Raw genomic sequence first — 24,751 nt, 5'->3', positions numbered from 1 at the left:
AGCTCAATGTAGCTAATTGTGGTATCCAATCTCTTTCATCTCTTCGAGAATTCTTTACAGTGTAATTGAATTGGGTGGAATATGGCCTTGAATGGAGTGAGTCACTTATAAAATACACAGAAATCAACTTCATTCATAAAATGGAAGAAACTGTGAAATTAGTGATGGATTATTCTTTGAATGTGTTAATAATCTCTGGGTGGATGGGTTGCCACCCTCCCCCCCACCACCACCACCACCACCACCACCACGCTATGTTTCCTGGTGGGTTGGCTAGCTTCTATCATGATAAGGAATTCACCTGCAAACCTATACCGTGTATCAAGGCTTCCAATTTCTTTCCCTGCAAAGTGTTTTCCCAGCAATTAACAAAACTATATTTTAAAGCTTTGTGTAGATATTGTAATCTGACTTCTCTAGGGGGTTGGAGGCGTTATTAGATCGCAGATAATTATTGGAACATGAGGCACAGACAATTCTATAGATGATGGAATAATGAATGGATACAAATTGAGAGGCAGCCATGCCCCCTCCCTGGATTTAAAGTTGATACCACAAGAGAATATAAAGAGCTTACGTTTGTATATTCAGTGCTAAGAAAGCACTTCCTCTCCCTAGCCCTGCCAGCATTTCCTCTCCCTCTCACCCCCCAAAACTAAACTCCAGCCGATCTGGCCTTTTCCCCATCAAGGATACCGACACTCTGTACAGTGTTCTGTTCTGCTGCTCTCGAGCTAGGTCCTCGCTTTAAACAAAAATAAAACGTTTTTTTTTTTAAAGAATTGATATCCCCCAACCCCCAAGGCAGAGGAGGAAACTCTCTTCCTTGTGGATGTGTACTGTGTCTAACCCCGAGAAGCGCAGGAGGGAGGTCCAGGGCCAGGAAAACCAAACGAGAAACCAAGATAGAGTGCTAGCAACTATAACCTTGACACTATGCAAACCAAGAAGCGTATTCAACTCTATACATCTGGAACTTACTGTAGCAGGTAGGGTATTGAACCTGGAAATGAGGTAAAATTAGAATCGCCCACTGCTATTGTTTCATTGCACCCGTTAGTCAAAGCTATCACCTTTTAGTTGTAGTTGGATATTCTAGATAAGATGAGCATTTAACCCATACCGCTAGTCCCCGGGGATCTGTCATCCAGGTGGCCAGGACACGGCCGTCGCTTTTGGATCCAGTTCCTGGGAGTGGACCAGTGCAGGAGGATGACCTGGGTGAGGGATCGGGGTGTAGGAGTGGGACACCAGATGGTGAGACGAGGTATTCCCCTCCCTGTAACACCTTTACCCATCCTACCACGTAGGATACGTAGGAACTCGACCCCCCCTTTCCCAACACGAAAACTCACAGACAGTTCACTGTGAGAGAAAATGGACTAACCCCCGAGCCGTATACCCGACATGTCCCAATATAATTATCAGGCAGGGTCAGGCAATTTCTGACCATTACACACACCTTACTTCCATCACACTTCCCCACAAAGAAAAGAGGCGAAGCACGGGAGCACACTCTGAGCAATTCCAATATGGCAGTTTAATACAAGGCGAAAGATGGCAAAACCAAAGAAGATTGCAGGGAGGTAACTGCCCTTGACCTTTTCAACAAAAGACTGTTACTTTCATGAACCTTCGAGAATAGGAAACGACCAGGAATCGAGGCTGAGGAATCATGCATTGTGTGTCGGAGGTGCCCGGGGCACTCCCACGTCGATAGTCAAGGCGGAGAGAATCTTTTGCCCCGTGGTGCGGTCCTTGGCTCCTAAAAAAAGCAGCGCCAGTGAAGTCAGCACAGCCAGCGAGTTGGGGAGACTGATACCAGACCAGTATGTGTGGAAGTCAAGATTGCAAGCGGCAACATTGTATAGAGAAAACTGAAGAGAACAATGTATGAAGCGTATGTGGCAAGCACCACAAACAGAGTTAAAAAGCAGATGAGTGATTGAACTTTAAAGCGAAGATACAATACCGTAGACCAAGTGGTGCAGCATCACATGGGTGCTCATTCAAAAGTCTCTGTTAGGTATGCAGATGAATGGTGGCAAATGTGAAGAGTGATAAAGATTTGTGAAATCAAAGTGGTCTTGCAGCGGGTCAAGCAAATCCATGTGCACATTTGAAAGTCTTCGATAGTTGATGAAAAAGTACATGAAGTTGATCTGAGCCCGACTGAGGGGGATCCGAGATGTAAGCCCGATTGAGGGGGATCCGAGGTGAACCGTGAGTCACCTGAGAAAGAATATCCTATGAGAAATTGGATGCATAAATAATTCACTAACATTTTATTGAGAGGATCTGAGCCTGGCTCTGGGAGATCCAAGGTGAATAGTGAATCGCCTAAGATATGGAGTATCTGTGCAAATCTGAAAGAGAAAAATAACTTATTTGTTTGTTGCATCAGGCTGTCTGAATGAAGAGACTTTGAAAGGCAAAGATACTTGGGAAGGCCCTGATGGTAATGCTTGAACGGTATCCTCGTGCTGGAGAAGACAGACTGTACTAAGCTAAGTGTACCACCTTGCCATTTGCTGATAACGTGGAGGGCCCCCCCAACCCCCCCTGAGGGCCTGAACATCCTGACATATCATTTTGTGAACACTTCTTACTTTTTCATAACATGGTTTCACACACTATTTGTATTTAGAGCTAAGGATTGGCAATAGGTTTATTAGTAGAGGCCCTTTTATTTTGACAAGACAAGGCGTTATTATTTGATGGTCGTAGCTTGCTCCCATCTGTAGATTTAGGATTAGGTAGGCGTTTTTCAAACCCTTTTTAAGTTCAGTAAACACGCTTGAACTGTGGTCACTTGTGTCTGGCTTACTGGTGATACCATGCCTTCCTTACACTACCCACTAAGAAGCGTCCACCAAGGTTCTAGTGAACCCAGACACGGGCCTGAACTCTTTCTGGAAGGACCGATAATTTACTAGACCCATTTCTTCTCCTCAGCCAGGCATCACATCCTGGACACTGCATATTTCGAGAAGCCAGAGAGATTATCCTGTTTTATTGCAACTTTCCCGATCCCTTTAAGCATTATCCCAAACCCCAACCTGCGGCTCATAGTAAATAAAGATGTTGAACATGACATCTAGTGTCTTGAATATTCTGTCACCCACATTAGTGTTAACTGTTTGTCGTGCTCATGCTGAATGAGAAGTATATATAAAGATATACATCATTTTTTGGTATATTGTTTATTAACTTTTGACAAGACCATCATTCATTATTTGGATGGTTTCATGTTTTGGACATCTTGTAAAAGAATACTAATTTCTAAACACAAAAGAGAAGTGTCAGATTGCATTCTGTCCAGTTGGCAAAGCACTGTCAACTTCTTTTACGCCAGCTGGCAGCACAATAGCAGATTGGGCAGAAACAATGCAGGACATCTCTGATTCAACTCTTTACTTCCACCTGGTCTCGCATTATAAAGGCTTGGGTATCCCCGAGCCATATTTGACACGGTTCCCTAGTAGGAAATGCTGTAACCTATATATGAGATTTTGCTTCAATGTGATACTCACTGGGGAGATAATGGAGATCTGGGGCGCACTTCCAAGAGGTTCGATTGCTTGTAGATATTGCGACAATGCAAATACAACGGAAACATTAAGACATAACCTACTGAATTGTCGTAAATGAACATCAAATCGTACTATCACCTTTGGCAAGTTTGTCAATAACCTTGAGGGAGTGGATTAGGATTCGCTCTGGTGGAAGATGCTCCCTGGAACTTCTATAGCCCTTAAGATTGCAATTGTTAGATTTATATCAGAGGTTGGGAGTTTAATGCAAGCATAATGTAAATAACTGCTATCACGCTGCACCTTGTATGATGTAGGGATATGTCTTATGACAGCAGAGATATGACGTGATGTATAAGAAGTGAAACCTGTATAACCATTATAGATATTACAATTTAGAACGGGTAAGAAGTGAAAAATGTGCATAAACTCAATGATTGTCAAAGTATGAGCTGTTTTTCAGGGATTTCTGAAGCCTATGGGTTATTTGCTTATTCATTTGTTATGCGCACCAGACCTGTAGGTAAGAGGGCGCATGCAGTATGAAAATGCGAAGCTTAGATACAAATATACATAGCATGTACAAATATATATACAAAAATTACATAAGTACAGAGTGTGCAGATATATACAGCGATAAAGTGGCCTTTGTAGTTGCAAGAATGAGCATGAGCAGTGTGCACAAATGCACCATGGCGCATGCTTAGTCAGAGCCTCCGTGCATTACTAAGGCACGCAGGTGAACAGGGACAACGGGCATGATCTATCAGGTCAGAGGCTAAGGGTCTGTGGCGATGATGTGTTTTATCACCTTTTTTATGAAGTTTAGTAAGGGTTGGTCAGCTCTCAAATCTTGAGGCAGAGTGTTCCAGCATTTAGCTGCCTTTACAGGGAAGTTATTGCCACCAATACTGGTAAGCTTGTGTTTAGGTATAATAATAATAATAATAATAATTTGGCACTTATTACATAGCGCTACGAACCCTCGGGTATCTGAGCGCTGCTTATTATTACCCACGGTGTGTGGTGCTCATTTATCGACCTCGGAAGGATGAAAGGCCGAGTTTGGCCTTGCTGGGATTCGAACCTGCGTTAGCAGGGATGTCAAAGGAGCGCTCTACTCGCTGTGCCACTTGACCGGCATGGTCAGACAATTAGCATTACCGGCTCTAGTTAATCTGTTGATGGTTTTTCTCTGAAACTTAGCTGTAAGATAGCTAGGGGCAGAGTTATTAAGGGCTTTGTGGGTCTCGCCTGTTAATCTCATTAGTATGACTAACTTTTATGAAATGTATGGCCCAGAATGGACTGTCCCATGGGGAAACATCGCCCCAAGGGAATGAATATGAAGGTTTATCCCCTTTCGTTCCTTTTTAAGTGCAAATCTGGTATTAGGCAATGTCTGTTATAATGAAGGAAGTGGAATATCGTAACTGAATGGAGAAACTGTTTTTAATTATTTAAAAGGAATGTGTATACAATTTTATCAGGATTGTTTGTGTAATGTAAAGCTCTGTATCGGTTTGCATGTTTTTTTTCCTTTCTCTTTTGTAAAGGTTTTCCATTGTAAAACCAAAACAAATACAAATAAATAGCAGATTTCCTTTTACCCTGTCAGCACAGAGGTGCCATGTCCCATTATGCCCAATGACCATAGCCGTGAGATTCCATGATGCCTATTAGGAGAGCAGTGACAGTTTCCTCTTATTTACTCCCAACCGTAAAATGTTGCTTCTAATCAGTGCACGAATGGGAGGACCACAAGAGTGATTGAGAAAAGAAAACAGGAACAAATGATCTATTTAGACTGCATTAAATGCACATGGTAGCCTGTATATATGCTGTCAATTGATTTGCTGTTCACCCCTGTCCTAGCTTACCTACGGTTGTTGGGTTCGTCATTTCAAAATTCAGAAAAACGAGTTCTATGCACGGAGTAGGTCACAGGCAGGAACTGGCCACAAGTGTAGAGATAACGTTACTTGGCTTAAACCGTGTGATGTTTCAGTCAGAAGCCATCTACTTTTTATCCCTCACATGTACTCCTAAAACGGGAGTCAAATGGATATTGTGAAAACCTTCGATGCCTGTAAACGTTTTCTGAATAAAACACCAATAAAGAACATCCAAATGGCCCTCCTTTTGAAAGATTGGGCAAATAAAAATGTAGTTTAAACATGATGTTCATCCGCAAATAGCCTTCTGTCACTTGTTAAATTGGCATCATTCCAAAGAAATGCACAACAAGTAGTTATAATTTAAGGCTGCAAATCCCCTTCCTCATCTTCCAAAAGATTCCTTCTATTCTGCTATTTTATAACTTGGAGGTGTGAAGTGCCGAAGAGGAAACCTCTCCAGTGCAGTCCTTGCCCCCTGTGCCCCAGGCTTTGCCCCACACAAAACACCAGACAGCACGCTCTCGTAGCCGTCACGTTACCCACCTGCAGCATCAGGGGCTCAAAGGCATGCTGCCGGGTTCCCGCGCACCATTTCTCCGTGCTTGGCGGCTTCCGTGGCGGCTCTGTACGAAGCGGAGTCCCGCCATCACAACATACAGAAAGAATGTCTGGCCCGGTAATCGATCACGTGACGTGGTTTCTCGGACTGCTCCTGCATATGCCTTCCCGTCACATGATGCACACATTGGAACACGTGATCTTCCAAACAGGAAATAAAACAGCTGGTCTCCCGCCGAGCATTGCTTCTCAGCGGTTTACCCGGCGTTTGGCGTTCTTGGGCTTCGGATTGTGTTTTCTGGAATCTACAATTACGGACTGTGTATTCTGGACTTCTTTTGCCTTATCCTTCCACAACTTCGTACCCAGTGATTTCACGGCTAGACCACGGATTGTTTCACGGACTGCAATTGGTCTTCCCTTGGTAACTTCGGATACCTTCAGACTTTGGAACTCAGGCTTCCAGAGCTACGTGCTGCAAGTAGCCCTGGTTCATTGACTCTGCCTTTTCTGCATTCAGGTGCTGCTGGTGGGCTAACTGGTTTCTTTCCTCCAACCCGTGGTCCTTCACATTCTCCAGCATTATAGAACAGGTCTACACACCGATACCCGACCCTCCATCAAATCCTCCCTCTGCTCCTTCATCTGGTAGGGGTTTATTCCATATTACTGATACTGCAGGACATATCTCTTTGACCCGTTTGCTTAACCTACCCATTTTCTTACAGCAGCCACTTGGAGGACTCGGTGTTCCTGTTCTTTCACCACCTGTGGCTCTAATCCTCAAACAGCGAGTAGTTTATATTTTTCGCTGTTTGTGGCTTAGGGACGGAGGTCCATTACTCCACGCTACAATCAAGTCTTGACAGAAAGCCTCTGAAGGAAGCACTAGAGCCAAGATGGATAGCTTTACTGCATAATGGTATAACGTCACTGCATTCTTTTTTTTTAATAACGAGGCAAAGTCTTAACTGACTCCAAAAAGATGATTGGGCTTCTTTCTGATACAAGCATTAAAAACAAACATTAGCGAATCATAGATCTGAAAAGTTGGCACACAAGGATTTGATCCGCACAGTCAGAAATCATTTCGAGGCCGTAGGATTGCCAATAGGTGCTTTGCTAGAGGATAAAAAAAATCTCTAGCCTGGCACCGTATGACCTCTATTGAATATCTCACACTGAAGAAATGCTACGTATTATTTGCAACCCAGAGTTTTCTGGGCAACAAACCTCGTAGCTATCTTACTAAAATCTGTAGTATCAAACTAAAGAGATTCGTTCTACACTTGCAATTGAATCTACTGCCTGTGCCCGAGGTCACAGGCGCTTGGAAACAAATTCCACGTGGGCAACCTTTGTGCTGTTTTTGTAAAAATACTATCGAAACTAGCCGCCACATATGATATGATATGGCATTTATAACGAGCCTATACGCAAGTGTTTCAAGACGCGATGATGCAAAGGAGCGGAAACAGAGGGAAGACAGACAACGATCCTACTACGCCAGGTGACATTGAGATTGCACAAGTGCAGGGGAGGGAGAAGGGGAAAAGTGCGGGGGAAAAGGGGAGGGGCAGTGCAGTACATAGGATTTTGTGAAATAAATAAAGACACAAGATAAAAGTGCAGGCAGCTAGTGGCAAGTGCAAGGGTAAGTGCAGACAAGGGGGGCAGTGCAGGTGTGCAACTTGCGAGGAGGGGACATGGGCCCGAGATCAGAGGGTAGCCAGGTAACCAGTGCAGTTTCAGATTCAGCCAGGGCATCAGCAGGGGAGAGGAGGAGAGAAAGCAGAAGCAAAGTGGAAGGTCTTCAGGTGCTTCTGGAACCGGAGATGGTTCTCCTCAAGTTTTAGAGAGGCATGGAAGCTGTTCCAGAGGCAGGCCCCAGCAGAAGAAAGATCTACCACCAACTCGCTGCTTGGAGAAGCGACTGACCATGAGGAAAATGGAGGGGGATGAGCAAAGAGCTCTACCGCTGTCCTAATTTTTAAGAGCATTATGTCAAGAGTTATACACATATTTGTACCATTGAAAGAATCGGCCTTGACCAGTTTTGGTCAACTATATACTCTGCTGAGTCGCTGGTGATTGCCGCCTCGGGCATGCATATTTGGGAAATAGTTTTTCTTAAAAACTGTCACGCTTGAAATTGTGGATATGTGAGCCAAGTTTTCTTATCTGCAACATGTGTTTTGTAGTATTTATTCTATTTTTCCTAGATTGTGAAATGTGTTTTAATTTGATATTGGTTTCTATTGTTTGCTATACATTGTGTGGTACATTTGGCAAAAGGTCAGAGTATTAGCCAGAAGCACTAAATAAAAATGTTTTTTTTAAAAAAAAACATTGGCAAAGCAAACCTTTGTGGCTATTTTGCTTTGGAATTGGGTAGACATTTGCCAGGAAGTGCCATTATGGCACTAACTGCCAATAGTGTGATTACCTGGGCATATGGGGTTGGGGGTGTCTGGTAAATGCTCATCTAATGCTTATACAAGAGCTACAAGTGATGGATGTGCTACTACTTGGTTTTAACAAGAATTCAAAGTAAGTATTAGGTGTGGGGGGACAAATGCTGCTTAAAAATGAAGTGGCTGAAGGCAGACTTTGTTAAGACATTTTCATCACACTAGCAACCGATTTACACTTGTAATTAAACCATTACCTTTCAGAAGACTGCTGAGAGATAATAAATTGCAGCCCCATTTACGCCCATAGTTTCATCTTTCTGCATGACACATTTAGCTCAAAGCGATACCATGCGGGTGTGTTTTGGGTGCGATGTGGCTTGTAGTGGGTGGGACTTGCTATCAGCATTAGCACGGCCATGTGTGCCCCATCGCACTTATATGTACTCCTATGCAATCGTGTTGCCTTTCTAGGGAGTGCTGATGTGCCACCCGCTAGCCAAAACTAAATATGTTAGTGCGTGCTCACCTGGGTGGTGTCGTGTAGCTCCCGTTCATCAACTCCTTATTTCGACACCTGTGCCACCACAACGATCCCAGGGGCTGCAGGACACTTCAAATGCAAGGTCCTCACTTTTGACTGCAAGAAACCAAACTGATCAGGTACAGCGGTTTCCTCTTGCCAGCCAGCATCATGTATGCAACATACAATACACAGCATTCCCATCCAAGCATCCAATGTCGAATCTAACACTGGCTCAAAGCGTGGCCTGCTGTACAGTTTTTTCATTCCCACAACGAAATGTAATGTCTATTCATTCATGATTGTTTCCGGGACCTCAACGTGTACTTATCTGCTCTCAGATTCACCAGCTTCTATGGCATCTGTACAACCCTCAGAAAGCGACTGCAGTGCTAAAGCCTTTGCTAATGTGCACAGTATGTTTCAGCATGGGGCTTTAAAACAATTGGCGGCACAATTGTACCAAGCAACCAATTCCGCGCGCCTGAAAAGAAGAGCCTTGCAGCGCTTCAGTGCTGCTTATGCCTGCTTTAACAATGCCAGACTAAAAGCTTTGAAACCCTCAACTAGAATTCTGTTTCTACTTTCAATATGCCTCCTGCATTCACCACCTACACTTTGACAAAATAAATTCAATCGTTTGTATTGAACAGACTCGCACATTACCTGGCAACTAGCATCTTATGCAATCATACTTTTGCACAAAGCACTCCACCGAGACTGCACTCAGAGTCCAACTGTCTAGCCTCGGCCACCCTCATCACCCCCTGTCCACCATCGTTGAGTCTGTCAATTACACGGTTCCATGTGTTAATAGCCCTGCAAAAATATTGCGATACAAAAATATCACCATATTTTAGCGCCATATTGAGGCATGGACCCTGCGGGGGACACCCCTGCAGCCCCAGCATTATTTTTAAATGTGCGGGGGACACCACCGCAACCCCTGCTCCCACAAATGATCCCCCCCAAAAAATATCGGCTATGGAGTTCCAGTCAATCATATATACAGCGATATTTTTGGTGGGGATAATATGTAGGGATACCAATAACATATTCTTCACAACTGTGTCAAACTCCGGCATCAATGGTCCTACTCTAGTGCTCCTCAACCTTCCTGCCCTCATTGCTGTGTGGTGCTTCCAAGACACCGATACAGTCCCCATCTTTCCAGTATATATACTCTCTCTGGCCATCAGCAGCTCCATGTGCAATATCGCGTACCACTTCTTTGTTGATGACAATGCCATCTTCTTCTCATTAACCTTGGCCATAGACTCAATAGAAGCTGGTGCAAAGGTCTTCCTCTCTGCCATGAGATATTGGACGCCTACAGATGCGTAAAGCTTAACACAGCCAAGATTTACATCATACCTTTATCTTCACCTACGGCGCCCAGAATCATTCCATCGTCCAAGTCACTGCCGCACAACTTCATATATCCTTCCTCCATCTTCCTAAAGGTGTAGGGCCAATATCGACAGCAAAATAAGGTTCATCATTTTTCACACCTCTAGCCAGCTACCACCCATTGATGAACTGAAATAGTCATTTGGCCTGATATTTTAATCCTTCAAGAACTTGAGTAACACACAGCTCCCCAGAACTGCTGCAACAGCCTACTCCTGGGGTACTACTCTTTCCGTCATGCCTACGTGCCCTCCATGAGAACACCCTAACAATCAACATATGTTCTGCTACCATACTCTCCTTCAGAGTGAATAGGTGAGTAATCTTGAGAATGACCCAGTGAGGGGTGAGCGACCCCCAACCTCATTGACGTGCTAGCACAAACACTAACTAGCGAGTGTGTGTGTGCGCGCGTGTGTGTGGTTGCTGGGAATAGCCGACATGGGAGAGATTAAGTGAGAATAGGGAGGCAGAACCCTAAATGCACAGTGTATTTACACAGGAGAATCTCAAAATAACGATGTCCCTGCTGCAGGCACAAACCCAGCACATTACACCAGAGCAAGTGTTTTTTTGCGATTCCCTGGGGTGCGGAGGTGGTGTGTGGCAAAGGATACATAATGGTATTATCAAAATTGCTAATGGCTATTAGTACCCGGCGAGAGTCAAGCAGAATGCAACACGCATTCTGATTGGCTCTCGCCGGGTCCATACCCTGCCTAGAATCCTTCGATTCTCGGCCGGGATTCCAGCCGCCTTATCCTCGGCGGGGGCGTGGCAGCCCCTCAGCCAATGAGGAGGCTTGAAGTGGGGCCATCCCCGTTCCGAGCCTCCCCGCAGCTGAGAGGCTGCCTTCGCCCCCCGCCGGGGACTCGAGTAAGGCTTTTTTTTTTTTTTATTCCCTTTCCTCCCTCCTCCTCCCTACCCCCACTTATCTTCTTATTCCTGCTTCCCCGGCGAGGGACGAGGGAAGCCTCCAGCCGTGTGGAGACTCGGAGCGGGGCCATCCCTGCTCCGCGCCTCCACACAGCTGGAGGCTTCCCTCGTCCCTCGCCGGGGACGCAGGTATGCTTTTTTTTTGTTTTACTTTTTTTTTTTTATTCCCTTCCCACTCCCGCCCTCCCAACCCCACTTACCTTCTTTACGCCACAGTATTTTGGGATAGAAAAAACTGCTTTTTGCCCCGGTCACGCACATAATGCGGGTCGGGGTACTAATAGCAATATGACCCTCGCGGCGGGAGCATTACCAACTCAGGTAATGCCCCGGGGCCTTTGTTAAGGCCCTCATTTCACTCGGGCCTATAACTATGGGCCCCGGGGAATTACCTGAGTCGGTAATGCCCCTGCTGCTCGGGTCATATTGCTTAATTGTAACACGTTCAGCCATAATGAATATCTGCAATTCGGGTTCCCAGGGCCATTATCAAAACGATGCAAACTGTCACGAACAGCATTATGGAAAATTGCTATATGTGCTGGCAGGATCATTATAGAATTTGATAATGGGGAAATATTGGGGACCGTGCAAGCTGACCATTTGAGCATAGTGGAATTTTGAGGAAAGGGGTCAATTGGACATACTACGCCACAACAAAAAGTGGTTATGTGGGCTGTATGTGTGGATAATGGGGCATTGTGGAATTGGACAACATGTGGATACACAGTGTTATGCAAATTGGCCATGTAGGCATCCTATGATATTATGCAAACTCTTCACATTCGCGAACTGTACATTAAAAGGATAAATATGGCTATATGGCACAGTATGGAAACTGGTAATGTGGTCACGTGGAACATTGTGGGAACCGGCTACATGGGCGGAATTGGGCATTAAAAAAAAACGAGCAATGTCTTATTGTGTAAAAGTCTGGATACACTGGCAGCCCTATCACCCATTTCATCTGGAGAAAACTGTTGTTCCCATATTGCCTTCTCCGATATCAATATGCAGAGAGTAACAGGAAAGACACTGCAACCGAAATATACTTGTGGAGAAAAACTGAGGCAGAAATAAAGGTCATAAACCCAACCAGACTGAGGTTAGTTGCAGCAAAGCTTTAGGAACTAACAGGCAATGGATCTTGCATTCACCACACGGACCAAAGAGGTTGAAAGTATTAAAACACCTTCTCTTTGGTCTGGCTGCTCTGTTGAGCCCAGGAGCCAGACTAACAAAACTTAAAAGTCTAATGTTATGCATTTGGCTGCTAGACAAATATCTAGAGTTACAGATTTCTCCAGCAGCAAATCTTTCCAAAATGCAGAGTGTATGACTATTTGGGCATACGCTTAAGCGATAATTTGTAATCGAAGCCTCACTTAGAAAGATAAAGCTCAAGATGATGTAGACACTAGGAATAAACAGCGTTTCTGTTATGAATCGTCATTCTGTCAAGCTAGTGATATATAAAACGAAAGTGATCAGTATGCAAAGCTATTGTGGAAGATCAATGTCCAGCGACACCCTGAAAATAGCAGAACAAAATTTCTTTAGGAAATTGTGGGTATAGCCCACTCCACTCCCTCCAATTTAGAACTTTCATATGCAGTTGAATGAGCCCTTTTTGGGGTGATACTCCTGCGTGTAGACCCCAAGAACTATGTGTAAGGATCTGGTCCGATAAGCAAGAATCAGTTACAAGATCACTTTTGACTGAATTAAAAGTCAGCCTTTAGTGGAAACACATCTTGTATAAATTACACTCACCAACAATTAAAAAGGATGAGACTCCAGATCCTGGTATAGCAGCGGGAACACATTCAAGTTGCCAGCTTCTAGCCAGCAGACCTTTTCTTGCTCGCCAAGAGTCAAATATCACTAGCAAATGCCTAATGATGAGTGCAATTTTGCATGCTGCTGGCAATATCCCAAAATGCTAAAAGCACAATCGAATCCTTAATGGAAGAGGCAAGCTCGAAAACAGAGTTTTAAAAGAGGGCATCAAAGAGATGGTAAAGGCATATATTTATAGTAATTATGGACATGCAACAATAAGCAGGGCTCGAAATTAGGTTTTGTTGTCCAGGAGCAGAAAGCAGCTCCTGGGTATCGGCATCCCTCCACCCCCCCTTAGGCAGGAGGTACGTCTTGGGGAACAGGAGCTAGCACATAGTGCACAGCAAATCTAACTGGTGCATAAGATGCAAACTTTAACATTTTGTCCATTTATATATTATCCAATATGCTTTAAAAGTCTTTTTGGTGTGTCAATTATTCTCTTTCATACACATTTCCAAATCTACACAGTTAATATTACAGAACTAAGTTTGTATGGCACCACTTGCCTGGGGAGTCACAAGTAGCTCCTGTTAGCTCTTGGTTTAAATGTAACTGGGGGGGAGGGCGTGGCCAGCGTGCATGGTGTGAGGAAGCAGCCCTGCTGAGCTCCCATCCGTGATTCTGTATTCGATCCCATTTCGGTGGAAAAAAGCCAAGATACCCACAATAAAGCACAATCACCGGAGAACAATCCCTTCCCTTGATACCCTGTGTGAAATCCGTCAAAAATCGGACTTGGTAAACCACTGCAGAACTCATTTGAAGGAGAGCCCCTACGACCCACAAAATGGCACTGACAGCTCGCAGCGCACAGCCAAACGGGGACTGAGCTGACAGAGCGGCATAGAACACCGGGTCCACACAGCAACTACACAGCGAGACAGAAGGTACTCATGTACCTGCTCTTGGGATATTATACCACCCGAGTATAACCCTTCATTTGAATCACCAAAGCGGAGGACACGGAGGCACGCAGTGTTACGCCTGCGGTGTGCTGTTTCCCGACTGAAGGGTGCACAGCGCGGAAAGGCACCCACACCTCCTGCCAGGGTTTTCGCCACTGGGCTGCCGCTGGAAGTCAAGGAAAGCGACCCCCCAAACCCAGAGAGGGCAGAACCCCGACACCAAGCGTGTGGAACCACCCCAGAGGACCGATCACAAGTGGAAAGTGCTGCATGTTGAGCTTCTGGGGTCTGAAGGCAGAACAACAGGGTCCGAAGCGCCTTGGTCCCGGCACCAGAAGCATACTCATGTGATACGAATGGTCAAGGCACATCCAGAGGTCCCTGGAAATGCATGCGCGGAACGGGGGTAATACAGCAGAGGGACTTTGCCCCCAACGCTGCTACACGAAAGGTTCCCCCCGAAAGCACAGAACCAAGCGCCGTACTTAACACACACAGTGACCCGTGGGGGACATGCACACTGCTGCCTCGTTACATTCCGCTGACACCTGTAACTAAAATTTGCCAGAAACGACTACATCACCTGCACTGGAGCACGTGGACAACCTGCCAACGGGATCAGAAACACACTGCTAGGCATCACAACAGCAGCTACAACACTGGCGACCAGGGAAGCAAAGATTCCACGCGGTGCTATATCCTCAGAATAGGAGCACAGCCCAAACATACCAGGACAGTGCAAACCCAACACTCAGGCACATTCAACTGGCGCCACTAACCGAGGAACGCAACTCCGAAGGAGAAAGAGCACTACGACCCAAGGAAAAAACAGTGCTACCAGCGGCACTGGATACCTAGGCCAGTGCAACGGCATGCGCACTTGCACAGGGAGCTTCCCTTGCAGCGTGCTCAAACAAGACCACTACAGAGAAGCGCAAAGTCTTGCCAGTTTACGGCAGGAACTAAGCCACACTCATGGACTGCTTTATGCACTTTGAACCGTTTGTACGCTCCTACTGTTGTGGGAAGGGCCTACCACTACTGCAGTGGCCTTGCCTAGATGTCCTGAATATTAACGCAAGACATAACTCAATTTCCCAGGGCTATTAAATCCCTACTACACCTACCGGCTTCATTCAACTGCTACCGGCGAAACCCACTTGTGCATATTGGCACACTACTTGGGCATTGAATCGGGGGGCGGGGGGTGCACTGAACCGATTCGCACCTAACCTACAAACCATGAACCTCCAAGTAGCAGGAGGCAATTCCCACATCGTCTCACACCCAAAGAAACGAGTCAACGAGCTATTGCTACAACACGACTGAGCGGTTCTGCGAATCACAGACGAAGTTGGAGGGGAATACATTTGAGGAGTGAGTCAGTAGAGCCAGTGAGAGGACTTACGGAAGCGATAGCTCAGATGGAGCAGAGAACACCAGGACGCTGGACTTGATCCCGTCACCACACACTGGTCAGAGACACGTGTAAATCCACTCACAGCTGACAGAACATTTAACTACCAACTCCGAGGGATTAAAATCCCCACCTGGGGCGGCATCCCTCTATACCGCTTGTAGCGCTGACTGCACAACGGCCTGAGCCGCTATACACACACCTGATTGGGTGAACTTTAGTGCTACGTACTAGAGGACAGGCAGAGCACCGCTGACTAATTCCAGCCGTTACCAAAAGGCAATGTCCCCTGCCAAGGGAAAAACAAGACCAACAATAAAGGATTCCTTCTTGGCGGCCAAACCAAAGGCACAGACACAGCCAGACGTGAATGAACACGGGGAATGACAGCCTTCAGAATACAACTACAAGGATGACCAAGTGTTGCAGGCCATCGCTGCACTCAGAACCTTAATAGATACAAAAATTGATGAGGTCAAATCGGACATGCAACTAATGTGCCAAGACGCACGTAATCTGACGGAGAGAGTAACGGCTGAGGTGGGACTTCAAGAAACTGCTGAGATCACGGCCGAACTGAAGGCTAGAGTACAGGAACTGAAGAAACAGTTAGCACGACTGGAAGCGAGATCAGAGGACGCGGAGGGGCGTGCCTGCCGCAACAACATCCGCATAATGGGAATTCCAGAGGGCATGAAGGGACTGAACCCGACCGGGTTCGTGGAAACCATGCTACAACAAGAAATTGGCGCCAGACGGTTATTCCAAGGTTTTGAAGTAGAAAGAGCCCATAGGTCCTTACAAAAGAGGCCACCACCGGGCTCATACCCCCGCCCGATGATTGCGAAAATCTTGAACTTTCGGGACGGGGAAATAAAACGTAGACGTTTGAGAGAAGGCGGGGAAATCAAAAGGGACGACTCCAAGATCGTCATCTACCCGGATTACGCGCCCACAGTGCAACGAGCAAGGAATTCCTTCGTGCTGATAAAGGCGAGGCTCCGACAACTGAACCTCGAATACATGTTGCTATATCCGTCCCATCTTAAAGTGCTCTACAAAGGGAAAGCAGTATTCCTGGAAACACCAGCTGCGGCCAACATGTGGCTGGAGCACAACAATTTGGCAGGCGGCGAAGAGCCAATCACATGAGCAGCTCTGAACGGTGAGGGGAGTGGAAGACCTTGAACTGAAGATCTGCACATGAAACTGTGGCAAGATGCCTGCTACAACCCACGCATCCGCTGCAATGTTATCATAATTGTTGATTTGGACGGAGAGTCTGCTGGGCCACCCGGACGGCGCACTAGAAATGACTAGTGCAGGCCTGTTGCTAGCACAATACCCTCGCCAAATGACCCAGATGGGCCTAGATGGCGTGGGGCACCTGAGCACTGCTGGACCTGTAAGGGATTTGAATCAGGCACACACCCAAGTCTTGCCTAGCATGTAGTGCGCAAATGAAACCCTCATTTTTGTCTATAAGTTCAATATTCTGAATGATATACCACTCATATCACACCCTTCTCAAAATACCCCCCAGGTCACACTGAACCAGGAATCAGGCTAGTTTGTTAAGGTAAATATTTATTTATTTTAATATTCAAAACACACACAGGTTTACTATAGATATATTGGGCAGCAATCACCCAAAGGGTGACAATACAATTCAGAAATAAGCAAAGCAATTGAATTCACTTATACTAATTCAGAATAGAAACACAGGAAAGAGAACGGTTTTGTTTTGTGCACAGATAGCGTTTAGGTTACTATTTCCCCCTGCTAAATTTTGTTTAAATACAAATGAGCAACCCTACACCAATGTGAGTAATCAGCAGGTATTCAGGAAGGAAATACAATGTCTAAAGTTATAGGCAATCTTCCCTCCCTAAATATAAGAGAGAGAACTGTTTTGCCAAATGACACTTTTAAACTGACAGATGAAAATGGCTTTGTGAAAGACTGCAAAAGGGTGCAAAAATGCTTAAAATGGAGACAAGTTCTAAAGAAAGCAACACTAATCAGGTCCTAACATACATGAGCTATAATATAAACAATACACACTTCAGATCAGGATGGGATGGAAAAAAGCACTTTGAAATGGGGAAATGACACGTGTAAACTTGGGAATTTTGTAAATTCGCGGCAATCTTTTACAATGCAATATTGAAGAAAAACGGGTCCACTACAATGGATGTAGCCAAGGATGGTAGGTATCAATGAGAATTGGAATTTTGTTTCTATCTTTAAAACTGAAGGAGTTAGAGGTTTTAGTGAGAGGCGTTTTTACAAAACAGACGCGAAAATGCAAACAGAAATGCGCTTTTGAAAATGACAGATGGATTTGATTACACTATATTATGACCTTGTTGATCTTACAGTCACGTGATCAGCGTAACCCGTCCCATTGTGGATACTCTACTTCTTCCTGGGATTTACTTTAGTTATTCAAAATCAATAGGGAGTTATGGTTTTGGAGCACAAGTAAGACAATCAGCGCAAGAAGGATTCTAACAACACTGGAGTTCTGAATTAAAGATGGGATGGGTTGAAATAGGGATAATACAATGCAAATATACTATGGGTCACTGTTCCTCCTATTAATACTTACAGAAGAAGTTATTAAATTGGACCGTCAGCTCTGGTCAATGAATTGGATCTGGTCTACCGGCAGCAGGGCACCTCTAGCGGGATAGGATTAGCAAGGCGGTTCTGGTCAATTTGGAATGCACCTCAGACTGGATTTGGAAGGGCCCCTTCTGGTTACTGGACATGGTTGATAGCAGGATGCAAGTTTTCAGCGGGCAAGCCATAATGGTAGCAAGCCAAGGTGAATCAGAATTAAATCCCTTCAAGTTTGGGATGTTTGCAATTGGGTCAGGGCTAGCAATAATTTAGCAATGCTACAGTCTGGATTCTGCAAAGAAGTCTGGATCTTTCAAAGAATTCTGGAGTCAGCTACAAGATGAAAAGTTCTGGATGGGTTCTGGAAGCAGTGTGTTTTGGAAGCAGTCCCTTCTGGAAGCAGTCTTCTGGAAGCAGTGTTTCTATGTGTAGTGAAACCCCTATATTTATCTATTACAAAGTTTATGGCCTGGGCAGAATTTCAAAACACACCCCCATGGTTGCGAGTGGCTACAGGCATGTGCTTGGTCCTGGTTGGCAGTCTAAACAAAGCTGTCATTTTATGACAGGATTTAGGAACTCCCACCTGGAGTTTTACCCAAAACATACTTTTGCACAACTGCACATTTCTACCATTATGTACCCTCATAAAATTGGACATAATTACTTTATATTCGATTGTCTTAATTTACATTTGCTCCCCATCTTTGTGAGAGCTGTATTGGTAATTCTATGGATTTTAATCAATTTTACCCATAACACTTTGGAATAATCATTTCTAATTTGATACATCTCTGGGTGCTTATCAGTGGACTGTCTACATCCGATTGTGTGTTTGTAACATTAATAGTATTGCCACAGAAATTTTTCATAACTTTGGTTCCTTAAATGATAATGTGTTATTTATATAGCGCCTTAATCCTAAGCGCTGGTACGAGTTTCCTCAATGTCTTAAAATCACAAGGCTGAAATTAGTTTAAGGTCTACAACGTTTCAGATTTATCCCTCTTTAGGTTGTTCAGTTAAAGAGTTTTACATTTTAATCAAAAATACGGATTTCACACCAAAGTCCTCCTGTGTAACCTCCCCTTTTCAGGCAGCAACTGTCCAGTCCTTTGAAGTTCACTGAGAAACCTCCTCCACATCCTGCCCCTCTTTGCAGAGGTCAATGCTTCAGCCTGTCCTTTGGTCATTCAGCAGACGAATGTCTAATGCGGCCCCATTGTGTTGTTTGCTGGCATTATGCGGGAACCATAAACAGCCATTAGCCTTCCTGTTCTCAAGGGAGTGTCAAGCGGAGATGCCAGTTTTCCCAGGCCAGGCTGTCAGATCAGAATTACATAATGGATTGGTCCCAGACTGGGCTCCTTGACATTAAAGTCTTTTCATTTGAAATATAAAATATAAGCACAGTTTATAAAGGATTTAAACATTTTAAAAGAATTAGCTCTTCACAAACATGCTTGAAACAGTGGATTTTGCAATTTTTCAATAAAACGAAAATACGGGGGGGCGCTGTTGTGCTCGGAGAAGATGCGCGCCCGAATCGCGAGCTCCGTGCCGGGAGGTGCCGTTTTCTGTGAAACCCATTACAGTGCCTCGCTGAATCCTGCTTTGTCCACAGACGTGCACTCCTGAGGCGCCCGTGCGTGTGCTGAGCCGGCTCCCGGGCCCTGAATTGGCCGCTTCGCCGACACTCAGCCCTGGGGAGCTGGACCGTGGGCTGGCGCTTCCCTCTCCCAATCCTCACTTCCAGGGATATCAATGCCAGCACCAGGGACTCGAGACCTGCTGTGGGGGGAGGGGCGTCGTGTGCGCGCGGTGCTCTCCTCTCCCCCTCTCCCACGTACATTGGTACAGCTGTAGCAGTGACGCTGACCCGACCTCCATGCACATATCCCCTCCGGGACCCGGAGGTCCGGTCTGATTGCAAAGGTCGAGAAGAATGAGGACCTTGAATCCTGCTCGAGGCGAAATAGCCTTCGCATTATCAGTGTTCCCGAGGACGGCGTCAATGAGCCGATGGAGGACTATGTTGAACGCACACTGCTGTCACTCCTCGACTCTCCACAACTCTCCCCGCAGTTCGCTATAGAGAGGGCCCACCGCGCTCTGACAGCTAAACCTAAACCGGGCGCACCCTCACAGCCCATCATAGCCAGGGTCCTGAATTTCCGAGCTCGAGATTCCCTCCTTAGGGCTGCAAGAGCTAAGGGCGAACTGCTGTTGGGAGGCGCCAGAATTCACATATACCCCGATTTTTCAGTGGCTGTTCAACGGGAGCGCAAGACCTTCTTGGCGGTAGACAAAAGACTAAGAGACCACGGAGTTAAATATTCTATGCTATACCCCACTAAGCTAAGAACTGAATATTCCAACCAGGTGTTTTTCTTCACAGTTCCAGAAGAAGCCTCCAGGTTCATTGATGAGCATTTCCCTTGCTAAACCTCTCTCTACACCACTCATTTACGACTGTTACGTTACTCTGTTGAGTGGCTACCAAAACCAGTTACCATTCTGTGTCAGTAACCTGTGAGACTATTACTCTCAAACATGAACAAATTGGTTCACCATTGTACGACCGTGCCATGCCCATTCGTATAAAATCCCCTCCAAGTTACACACAACATCATTGTTAGGCACCATGTTTATCCTTAAATTGCCCCATGGTCCGGAGCATCGCCACCAGGCCGGTTCACAGGCCCCCCGGCGTTGATGCCATTGGTTTGGATTTGGTTAATGGGGTATGGGGTTATCATTCCTCTGTTTGGGGGAGGGATGTGGGTGGGGGTGGCTTAAGTTGGGTGTTATGTTATAAAAGGCTTGGCACCCACAGAGGAGGTCGAGTACGAGGCAGGATTGAACCGATGATATTGCAGGACTGCTAGACCGAGCCATCAACCAACGGGATCATCGCTCCGACAAACACTGATCCTCAACAAATATTTCTACACTGTTAACCGAAGATAACTTTTATGAGTTGGAATGTGCGGGGGTTGGGTAACTATAAGAAAATGAGACAACTCCAGCTTCAGACTTAACGTCACGGGGCAAAATCCTTTTTCTGCAGGAGACACATGCGTGTACTGAACACTGAAAAATTCGCCAAAATGTGGGGCCCCCAAAGATACTTCACTAATTTCTCCACCCAAAGTCATGGGGTCATGAGCCTGGTTCACAGAGCCTTAGGTTTGATCCCATATCCTCACAGATTGAACCCCAGGGCAGATATGTACTACTTCATGGCACCCTTCAGTACAGGGAGGTGGTCCTACTAAATGTCTACGGCCCCAACATTGACGATCCAGAATTCTATTTACATCTCACGTTCCTCCTTGACAGCTTCCCTTTAATACCAATTCTCTGGGGGGGTGACTTGAATACAATTTTCGACGTAGACCTTGATAGATCCGGCTCCAGACCCCACCAATTTACCAAAAGCAGCCTATACTACATTGTCATCTCTCCCCTGACTTGCACTGGTCGACGCATGGAGGATTCTCTAACCCGACTCCCGCTCCTACTCCTTCTACTCCTCGGTACATGACTCCTATTCCCGAATCGATAGATGGCTAGTGTATGATATACTGATAAAGAACGTGACTCGTCTAATGATCCTTCCCAGAACCCTCTCTGACCATTCACCAGTGACTATTTCCCTTTGCTGGGGCCCAGAATGCGATCGGACTATACACTGGAGAATGAAACCTCACTCTCTCATTGACCCCGTATTTAGCTCCGAATTGGAGACGGCCATCGAAGAGTTTTTTTAAATAAACACTGACTCGGTATCTTCACAGGCCACCCTTTTGGAATCTTTTAAAGTTTACATCAGGGGCATAGTACTCTCCAAGGAAAATGGCATCCTTAAAACAATTTGAAAGGATATCGCAGAAAGCGAGTCCACACTATCGACTCTGGAAGCCCAATGCTCACTAGACCAAACCCCTGAAACCCTAGCATCCATAGGCGCGGAACTCGACACGTTTCGCTCCTTGGCGGACCGCGAGCTGAAATTCTTGAACACCCCTGGTCTTGCTAGGAAATATGGCGAAGGTGAATGTCCTGGCCACTTCCGGGCTAGGCTTCTCCGACGCGAGCTGGGTGCCCCACACATCCCTGGGGTAGAAAGACCCGCTGGCTCCCTAGCCACCTGATCGCATGATATCAATTCCGAATTCCTTTCCTTTTATGAATCCCTATATACCAATGCGGACAGTGCCCAGACGTCGGAGATTGCTCCTACCTTGATTCCCTCCCCCTCTCAGTACTCTCCCCCAAAACCATCGGCTCTCTTGACTCTCCATTTACTCCCGAGGAATTCTCAGAGCCATAGACTCACTTTCTTCAGGGAAATCCCCAGGCTCCGATGGCATCCCAATTGAATTTGAATTTTATAAACGCTATAAATCGCTCCTGCTTCCCCGCCTAATAGCCCTCTGGGAGGAATCAGTTGAGGCAGGCAAATTCCCCCCTTCTCTCTGCGAAGCCACAATAACCGTCTTACTCAAACCTGGAAAACCTCCCACACAATGCGGCTCGTACCGACCGCTATCGCTCATTAACTGCGATGTCAAAATCTATGCCAAACTATTAGCTCTACGCCTGGCCCCCTAAATGCCGCACATTATTCATCCTGACCAAGCAGGCTTTATTGCAGGATGCTCCACCTCCTTGACCCGAGGCGCCTCTTCAATATAATTAGCAGAATAAACCCAAGTGGTCACGCAGTAGCTGCCACACTCGATATGCAAAAAGCGTTTGACTCGTTGTCATGGAAGTACCTCTGGCGGGTTCTTGAAAAGTGCAAATTTGGCCCCTCCTTTCTCTCCTGGGTTAGACTGTTATACTCCGATCCGGTAGCCAGGGTCCGCACTGAGGACCGATGCTCTCCTCTTTTCCGAATTGCTAGAGGGACAAGGCAGGGCTGCCCATTTTCTGCCCTGATCTTCGCCATAGCGATGGAACCATTTGCTGACATGCTACGCCAATCCCATGCACACACAGGCTTACGAACTGCAGGCCATTCTGATATAGTCTCCTTGTATGCCGATGATGCGCTTCTCTTCATCTGCTCCCCATCCACCAATTTGGCTCCGATATTAGAAGACATCATCTGCTTCGGACACATCTCCGGACTCAAAGTGAATTGCTCTAAATCCACCATCTTCCCACTCACAGACTGCACGCGTCCCCCCCCTGACGCTCTGGGGTTTGCATGGGCTCAGTCAAAATAAACTATCAAAAGTACCTTACGAACCTTGCAACAAGGGCACTAGGCTGGAGTAGACTACCGATTTCTCTTGCATGCAGAATAGGGATACTGAAGATGATAGTACTGCCCCAACTTCTGTACAGGTTCACCTACATCCCTTTATGACCGGGTGAAGGGTTCTTCCAAACATTGACTCACACGATTAACACCTTTTTGTGGCACCCATGTACGGTCCGTCTTAAACTCAGGACCTTATCCACCCCAATAGAAGGTGGTGGCTTCGGTGCTCCCAACTTCTTCAAATACTGGCTGGTAGCGCAAGTCCAATTCACGTCACATTGGTGCAACACATTGGACCCCCCGCCATATGTCAGACTCGAAAAACTGACTGTCAGCGATCGTGACATTCGATCCATAGTTATTAAACCCATGCCGACAGCCCTGGACTCACTGGACCCGGTGGCTTGCACGTCCCTGGCCCTAGCTAAAGCATGGAAATTACTAGGCACCGCCCACCCCTTCCATGGGAACCTCCCACTCTGGAACTTCCTCCCACATGTAGCACCACTCATAGTGCGCCGTTGGGCCGAGGCAGGATATGAGCTGATCCGAGACATCTTTGAGCAGGGCAACTACATTGAATGGCCAGACCTCCCAATGTCCCTGAGACGGAGACCGTCCATATGGCTCCAGTACTCACCCCTCCGGAAAACCCTCATACGCAAATACCCTACTTTCCCAGCGATACCACCAGGTGATCCCGCAATTGCGGAGCTACCCTGCCCCACACCCACGAGGGGCAAAGTATCCAGACTCCATACTATGATTCAAACTAGGACTACCCCAGTATTCACCAAACTGAAACGCGCATGGGAAGGCGACCTTGGATTGGAAATGACCGATGAACGCTGGGCTCATATGTGCGCACGCATACACAGGGTATCCTTTAACTCCCGCTTCAAGCTAATTCAGTTTAAGGTACTCCATAGATATCACTATACCCCGAACAGACTTAATCACATGCTTAATGACCACTCCCCAAGATGCCCCAAATGTGGCTATGATACCGCTAATTACATTCACATGATCTGGTCCTGTCCCCGCCTCACCCAGTTCTGGAATCTGGTATGCTCTACCATGTCAACTATTCTTGAGTATCCTATCACTCCATCCCCAATGAGGTGTCTTTTTCACGACTTCCCCGAACTCCGACAAGATTCCAAAAAACTGGCCGTCCTCTGCATTTTACTCGCAGTACGGTCCATTTTACTCTGCTGGCTTCGGCCTACACCACCCACTCATGCGCAGTGGCTCAGGGCGGTCACTTGGGCCTCAGACACCGAAGAATCCTGGACCCTACTACAGCCAACTCACTCAAGACCCAGAGATATTTAGCTCATGTTTCGATCCTATATGTCCTCTATGGATACTGCATCTGATACTACATCTCCAGCTCCCTCCCCCCTTTCTACCTG

At 46.2% G+C, this 24,751-nt stretch overlaps 1 protein-coding gene across 5 annotated transcripts in view; it reads right to left on the bottom strand.

Annotated features, from left to right (window-relative positions):
* Positions 1 to 24,751, bottom strand: part of HYCC1 (hyccin PI4KA lipid kinase complex subunit 1) — a 711,655-nt gene that overhangs the window by 585,114 nt on the left and 101,790 nt on the right. The window contains exon 1 of one of the 5 annotated variants that reach the window (XM_069648330.1): positions 8,930 to 9,045. The exons of the other annotated variants lie outside the window; for them this stretch is intronic. The gene's annotated coding sequence lies outside the window, so the exon portion shown is untranslated. Of the gene's footprint in view, positions 1 to 8,929; positions 9,046 to 24,751 lie in introns of those variants that run through there. 5 annotated transcript variants of the gene reach the window in all.

Source organism: Ambystoma mexicanum, chromosome 2q (genome assembly GCF_040938575.1).
Source record: "Ambystoma mexicanum isolate Mex_15411 chromosome 2q, UKY_AmexF1_1, whole genome shotgun sequence".
NCBI classification, from domain to species: Eukaryota; Metazoa; Chordata; class Amphibia; order Caudata; family Ambystomatidae; genus Ambystoma; species Ambystoma mexicanum.
This window is presented reverse-complemented; position numbering and strand designations above follow the sequence as displayed.